The sequence below is a fragment of the Pecten maximus genome, chromosome 3, assembly GCF_902652985.1.
Source record: "Pecten maximus chromosome 3, xPecMax1.1, whole genome shotgun sequence".
In the NCBI taxonomy this organism is placed as follows: domain Eukaryota; kingdom Metazoa; phylum Mollusca; class Bivalvia; order Pectinida; family Pectinidae; genus Pecten; species Pecten maximus.
Window position 1 is genome coordinate 43930586 of NC_047017.1, and position 7973 is coordinate 43938558.

A 7973-nucleotide genomic window follows, 5' to 3' on the forward strand; every position below is an offset into this window, starting at 1 on the left:
GTACTCGACACACACCAGATACAGGACTGGTGAGTACTCAACACACACACACCAGATACAGGACTGGCGAGTACTCAACACACACACACCAGATACAGGACTGGTGAGTACTCAACACACACACCATATACAGGACTGTCGAGTACTCAACACACACACCAGATACAGGACTGTCGAGTACTCAACACACACACACCAGATACAGGACTGGCGAGTACTCAACACACACACACCAGATACAGGACTGATGAGTACTCAACACACACACCAGATACAGGACTGGTGAGTACTCGACATCCACACCAGATACAGGACTGGTGAGTACTCGACACCCACACCAGATACAGGACTGGCGAGTACTAAACACACACACCAGATACAGGACTGGCGAGTACTCAACACACACCCACACCAGATACAGGACTGGCGAGTACTCGACACACACACACCAGATACAGGACTGATGAGTACTCGACACACACACCAGATACAGGACTGGCGAGTACTCAACACACACACACACCAGACACAGGACTGGCGAGTACTCGACACACACACACCAGATACAGGACTGGTGAGTACTCGACACACACACCAGATACAGGACTGGCGAGTACTCGACACACACACACCAGACACAGGACTGGCGAGTACTCGACACACACACTAGATACAGGACTGGCGAGTACTCAACACACACACACCAGACACAGGACTGGCGAGTACTCGACACACACACTAGATACAGGACTGGCGAGTACTCAACACCCACACCAGATACAGGACTGTCGAGTACTCAACACCCACACCAGATACAGGACTGTCGAGTACTCAACACACACACCAGATACAGGACTGGCGAGTACTCAACACCCACACCAGACACAGGACTGGTGAGTACTCGACACACACACCAGATACAGGACTGGCGAGTACTCGACACACACACCAGATACAGGACTGTCGAGTACTCAACACCCACATCAGACACAGGACTGTCGAGTACTCAACACACACACCAGACACAGGACTGTCGAGTACTCAACACACACACACCAGATACAGGACTGGCGAGTACTCAACACACACACCAGACACATGACTGGCGAGTACTCGACACACACACCAGATACAGGACTGGTGAGTACTCGACATACACACCAGATACAGGACTGGCGAGTACTCGACACACACACCAGATACAGGACTGGCGAGTACTCAACACACACACCAGATACAGGACTGGCGAGTACTCGACACACACACCAGATACAGGACTGTCGAGTACTCGACACACACACCAGATACAGGACTGGCGAGTACTCGACACACACACCAGATACAGGACTGGCGAGTACTCGACACACACACTAGATACAGGACTGGCGATTACTCAACACCCACACCAGATACAGGACTGGCTAAGAAATTCTGGACGCGGAATCATCTTCAGCATGTCATGTTGTTGTTTTTTTTCTTCAAATTTATGACTGGAAGTAACTTATATTATACACGTGTAGGTGTGGAGACGAAAGGTGCGACTTGCAAAAAAAATAACACGTGGAACCCAGATGATTTGTGATCAACATTTGACGTCATTCTACGATACATCGGACATCAATGAGGCCTGTCAATTTACACCTAGACTGTTCTCGCATCATGGATTATATCTAAATGCTAGAATTCAGCTTTCGGGTCGCGCAATAACGCCGTATACAAATATTCTGATCTTACCGCCCGACAGAAAACGGGGTACATGGAAGTTTCAAGTTGTGTACCATTTCCGACCATATCTCTGCCACTAAAATCCGACCTGGAAAATATTTACGATGACAGGATGTACATCTCGTGCAACCATCAAAATAAATTGCCAACTGTTATTTTCTTTGATGTATGTTCGGAAAAACCTTGACTTTTTAGGTTGATATGTATATACGATGCAAATAAAAAATATTGACGATTCCAGACTTCATTTTAACAAAGCCATTTTGTGAAAAGAGTAGAATGCACAAATAATGGACAATGACGCCTTATTGGAAAAACAAGAACTTTATAGTCATCTATATGTTTAACAACTGTCCTTCGAACTGAACTGAAAACTAAGAAATGTTGCTTAATTTTAATTGGTGCTAATCAAAATAAGGAAATGATAAATAAAAGCTATGTGACCGGTATGTAATCCATGTGGTGCGTGTCCGTGTACCGGTATGTATATGCAATCTGTAGCGCACGTCCGTGTATGTATATGTATTCCATGTTTTATTACATTCTATGTCACAGGGATGCGACAGAATATGTACATGCATGTAATCTATGTAAAATCTATGTTGCGAGAACAGTATAAGTGTATGTATATTTAGCGAGCGTCTGTGTATATGTACAAATTTATGTATAATTAACAGATAATTTTTAAAAAGAAATTAACAAATACTCGAGTCTCGATTTCGCGACGATTAAAGATTTTCGAATCTACACGAAAAATCGAGACGAGTAAATTTCGTGGGGTTTTTTTTAAGTACACAAAATAATTTGTAGTAAATTGTTATCATTATCGGGGGGGGGGGGGGGAGAGTTGCCTTTCAAGTACACAAAATAATTAGTGAAGTGTTTTTAGCATTACCGGTCTTGGTTATGTCCGTTTTTCTAGTTAATGTACACCAGGAACGTATTCAGTTAAAACAAAAAATTGTATCGGGCAAAAGATACGTCACGATCGAGACGTTTTACATAAAGAACAGTCAGTACGCTGTAGTGGAGCTTACAAAAACCTACACAATCCCATTCAGATTTATCGGGAATTACCTCCCTTAGTTTTATTGTCGGATGATACATAGCTAGACAATCTTAGGGGGCCGAGAATGGCCACACCTGTACAGCTGTAGGACCCGTCCCCACACACCTGTACAGCTGCAGGAACCGTCCCCAATGTCTGGTGTCGGAAGTTTTAATCATTTATTATCGCCGCCTCGGTCAATTATTTTCTACGTACACACTTTGCATTGTAGCTGGTCAGGTAATCCAATTCCTCAAGTCGTTTTTTTAGAGAATGTCCTAGACTTGAAAACCCTTCTCAAAATCCGCTTTAAATGAACACAGCGCAATACTACATCTTTGATGTTGATTTGCAAATAATGTACCTTGAGGGGGGTGGGGGTCGTCAGTGTAGAAGGTAGACCGACGTAGTTTGGGGAATAGTTAGTTTACAAGGTGGACCATGATGATGTACTCTGGGGTTATAGTCAGTGTACAAAGTAGACCATGATGTACCCCGGGGGTATAGTCGGTGTACAAAGTAGACCATGATGTACCCTGGGGTATCGTCAGTGTACAAAGTAGACCATGATGTAGTCTGGGGCATCGTCAGTGTACAAAGTAGACTATGGTGTAGTCTGGGGCATCGTCAGTGTACAAAGTAGACTATGGTGTAGTCTGGGGCATCGTCAGTGTACAAAGTAGACCATGATGTCTGGGGTATCGTCAGTGTACAAAGTAGACCATGATGTACCCCGGGGTATAGTCGGTGTACATGGTAGACCATGTAGTCTGGGGTATCGTCAGTGTACAAAGTAGACTATGGTGTAGTCTGGGGCATCGTCGGTGTACAAAGTAGGCCATGATGTCTGGGGTATCGTCAGTGTACACCATGATGTCTGGGGTATCGTCAGTGTACAAAGTATTAGTCTGGGGTTTAGTCAGTGCAAGGTGTATTATGTAGTCTGGGTTGTGGACCAAGATGTAGTCTAGGGTAGCCTGGGTTGTGGACCAAGATGTAGTCTAGGGTAGCCTGGGTTGTGGACCAAGATGTAGTCTAGGGTTGCCTGGGTTGTGGACAAAGATGTAGTCTAGGGTAGCCTGGGTTGTGGACCAAGATGTAGTCTAGGGTAGCCTGGGTTGTGGACCAAGATGTAGTCTAGGGTATCTTCAGATTACAAGGTGGTGGACTGTAATGTAGTCTGGGGTATAGTCGGTGTACAAGTAGGCCATAATGTAGTCCTGGGTAACGTCAGTGTTAGGTGGACTATAATGTAGTCTGGGTAATAGTTATTGTACAAGGTGGAGTATGATGAAAGTTGTACGACTGCATCCACCTAAGAGATTCACACAAGTTTTCAAACAATATTTAACTTCAGTTAAAATTTTAAAACATGTACTTATCCCGATAACATTGCCCAGATATTAAGTTGTATATATGAAACTTGTGTGTATCTCGTTTAAATAAGGTATAAGACACCTTTTCTTGTATACAAAATAAAAAATTTATTATTACAATATACATACATGAACTTTATTCACATTGACAATGTGATAATGAGTAACAAAATTGGGGTAGGTATAGCACAGACGATGCGTGTTCGGACCGTATTGCCAACTTTAAGACACGGGCGTCTCTTTTCCCAAGAGGAACTGCAACTTAACTGAACATCGCGAGGTTAGTGAGTTATATTGCATAGCGTCTCCTGTTTACAGAACCTGATCGCATCGTTTACAGTTCAAGGACACGACACAACCCCAGAGGGGTGTGTAATGTCCAATTCAGATCATTGTTCTTTGTTGTGTAGACTTTGTCGTTCTCGTGTATTTTTAAGCGTTTAGAAGCATTTCCTGTGGACAATGGATGGGCCGGACTCATCGTATTCCTGTTTGCTGATCCACATCTGTTGGAAGGTGGACAGAGAAGCCAAGATGGAGCCTCCGATCCAGACAGAGTATTTCCTCTCTGGTGGAGCGATGATCTTGATTTTCATTGTTGGTGGAGCTAGGGCAGTGATTTCTTTCTGCATACGATCAGCAATTCCGGGGAACATGGTGCTACCGCCGGAAAGTACGCAGTTGGCATACAAGTCTTTACGGATATCGACATCACACTTCATGATACTGTTATATGTGGTCTCGTGAATACCAGCAGATTCCATTCCCAAGAATGAAGGCTGGAATAGGGCCTCTGGGCACCTGAACCTTTCGTTGCCAATGGTGATCACCTGACCGTCGGGAAGTTCGTAACTCTTCTCTAGTGATGAGGAGGAAGCAGCAGTTTGCATTTCCTGTTCAAAGTCAAGTGCTACATAAGCTAATTTTTCCTTAATGTCTCTTACGATTTCTCTCTCGGCTGTGGTTGTGAATGAATAACCACGCTCTGTAAGGATTTTCATCAGATAGTCCGTGAGATCACGTCCAGCGAGATCCAATCGAAGGATGGCGTGAGGAAGGGCATAACCCTCGTAGATTGGGACTGTGTGGGACACACCATCACCAGCATCGAACACGATACCGGTGGTACGACCAGAGGCGTAGAGGGACAGTACAGCCTGGATGGCGACGTACATGGCGGGAGAGTTAAAGGTCTCGAACATGATCTGTGTCATCTTTTCCCTGTTGGCCTTGGGGTTGAGGGGAGCCTCTGTCAGGAGGACAGGGTGCTCCTCGGGTGCAACACGAAGCTCGTTGTAGAAGGTATGATGCCAGATCTTCTCCATATCGTCCCAGTTTGTGACGATACCGTGTTCGATGGGGTACTTGAGGGTGAGGATTCCTCTCTTGCTCTGGGCCTCGTCACCGACATAGCTGTCCTTCTGTCCCATACCAACCATCACACCCTGCAATGACAAAGATTAACAAAGTCCATTAAAAACTATTTTCGTATAAAAGTTTTAAAGTTGCCGAGAAAAGTGTTATTAAACAGTATCCGTATAAAATCAACCTTATATACCACACTCTCATGTGTCTGTTGATAGACTTGTTACAGGATTAAGAAAATTGTATAAAAATATTTTATTAATATCGCAGACTGCAATACCGGGGAAGTTTTTTTTTTTTGTTCAACTTTTCCATGTTCGATAAATATTTCTAGTATTAGATTCTTGAACACGAAGGCAAATGGCCGGCCACCAGGAAGTTGGAGATCCTTCCAGAACAAATTTGACCTCTATTGGCCAGTTAACGGCGCGAGAGCGTTTTCATGTGGACATCTTTCCATCCGTCACTAAGAGCCGGCTAATACCTTGAGCTACTACACATATGTATTCACACAAGTACAGCGCGTCATCGATCGACACGAATAGCCGGCACACCTAACAAAGGAGTCACGTTTCTGTGCCTCGGAAAAACCATGTCAGAGGGCAAAAATCTTTCAACTTAATAGCAGTACGTGAATTTAACAAAAATTTAACAACAAAAATTTAACAAATAAAGTACCACATAACAGGATATGAATGCACAGAGCGTAAATGTCCCGGATTTACCTAACCATGCGCGAAATCTAGGCCATGAACGACAGCCGAACACCGGCACAATGACGTAGTTACCAAGCCTATAAATAGCGAATATTCCCTACAAGGAGAAGTTACAGGATTGCCAAAGATATTGTCAATGTCTCGATGCAAGAAACATATTTTTAATCACCTGCTTGTTATCATTTCAAGATAAGTATGTGTTGACAGGAGTTACTTGTAAAGAACATGCCGGTATGGAAGTAGGTATAGGGCGTGGCCAAACGAGACCAGACACGACGACACTTTCACTATTCCAGAATTCACCAATAATTTTATAGCAATTTTTTCTCACAAGTGACCATATATTTACGCTGTATGTACAAAACTATGTATATAGACTTCAATTCCTAAAGCAGTGTACTTCATTCATAAAATTGAAATAGAAAAATGCCGGGTCGGGCAACGCCCATGTACATTACATTACGCCATTCAATCCCTAGTTTATAACCTAGCAAATACATTAAATTGAAACTTGTGCATATAATTACTTCTGGGGCTCGGGAATAGAGTGCGTATCAAATTCTTATGAAATTAGCAAATATATCGAATATCTCGAGAAATTTATCGAACATTATGTATGATTTTTTTCAACACAATACACATAAAATTACCAATACACTATCTACGTATGAACATTATCCACGTATTAAATGGTAACATTTTAAATTATATCGTCAAATTTCAAATATTAAAATTTGTCAAAACAGGATTTTCAAAAAGTTTCTATCTCTTACCTGATGACGGGGCCTTCCAACGATGGAGGGGAAAACGGCACGTGGAGCATCGTCTCCAGCAAAACCGGCCTTACACATTCCGGATCCATTGTCTACAACCAAAGCGGCTACATCATCGTCACACATTTTGATGGTTTTAGATGTCTACCCCAAATTCTACCCAAAGTGATGTTCAGTGTGTTCCTCTCAACCGTCAACGGCAAAGTGACAGAATACCGGCTGTATGCAGAGTTTTAAACGCACTCGAACTCGACAGTTCAGCTGTTGGCACGCTCGATCTCGCCAATACCATAAAAGGAGATGTCGTTATCCTTATAAGGCAATACGACTAGAAAGCGTTTGGGCTATTTATATACACCATTCACCGCCTAGATACACATGGGTGAGTAGCAGAGTTCGACGATAAGCTCCGCCCATTTTTTTCATGTTTTTCACCCAGGTAAAAATGAGGTCCACGTAAAATTGTACGTGTGTACATTGTGTATTCGGCGTACTGAGAAATTTGGATGTTTAGGGCATAATCATAATATATATCCATATAAAGGTATATACAGACCGAAAACAACGGAAAAGCGTACGGGACATAGGCACTTAAAATAGGCATGAGTCAACAATCCGACCTCGCCGTAATACGCCATAACTATATAGAGTAGCTAAATATGCAAAGCTGTGAGGTTAAATATTTCAGCTTCAACTTTTAAATGCCAACTTAGGCAGAGTAAATGGACCGGTCATGTTTAGCAGAATGATTACTAAAAGGACAATGGTCATTTTAATCTTTAATTTTTCAATTGAATGTTTCCCCCTTTTGTTCAGAGATTACTCGCGCTGTTGTACGACTTGGTATATGTGCAGGACAGATTTTTGCAGGACCGAGTATGGGACAGGCACAGACAATCAAACATATAATAGAGTAGTATTGTGGAGCATGATTATTAAATACAAAGCTCGATTGACTAGAAATATATTA

General features: G+C 42.9%; 1 pseudogene; it reads right to left on the bottom strand.

Moving 5' to 3' along the window:
* Nucleotides 1–4237: 4237 nt before the first annotated feature.
* On the bottom strand, nt 4238–7288 carry LOC117324306 (annotated as a pseudogene).
* Between the last annotated feature and the right edge of the window lie 685 nt (nt 7289–7973).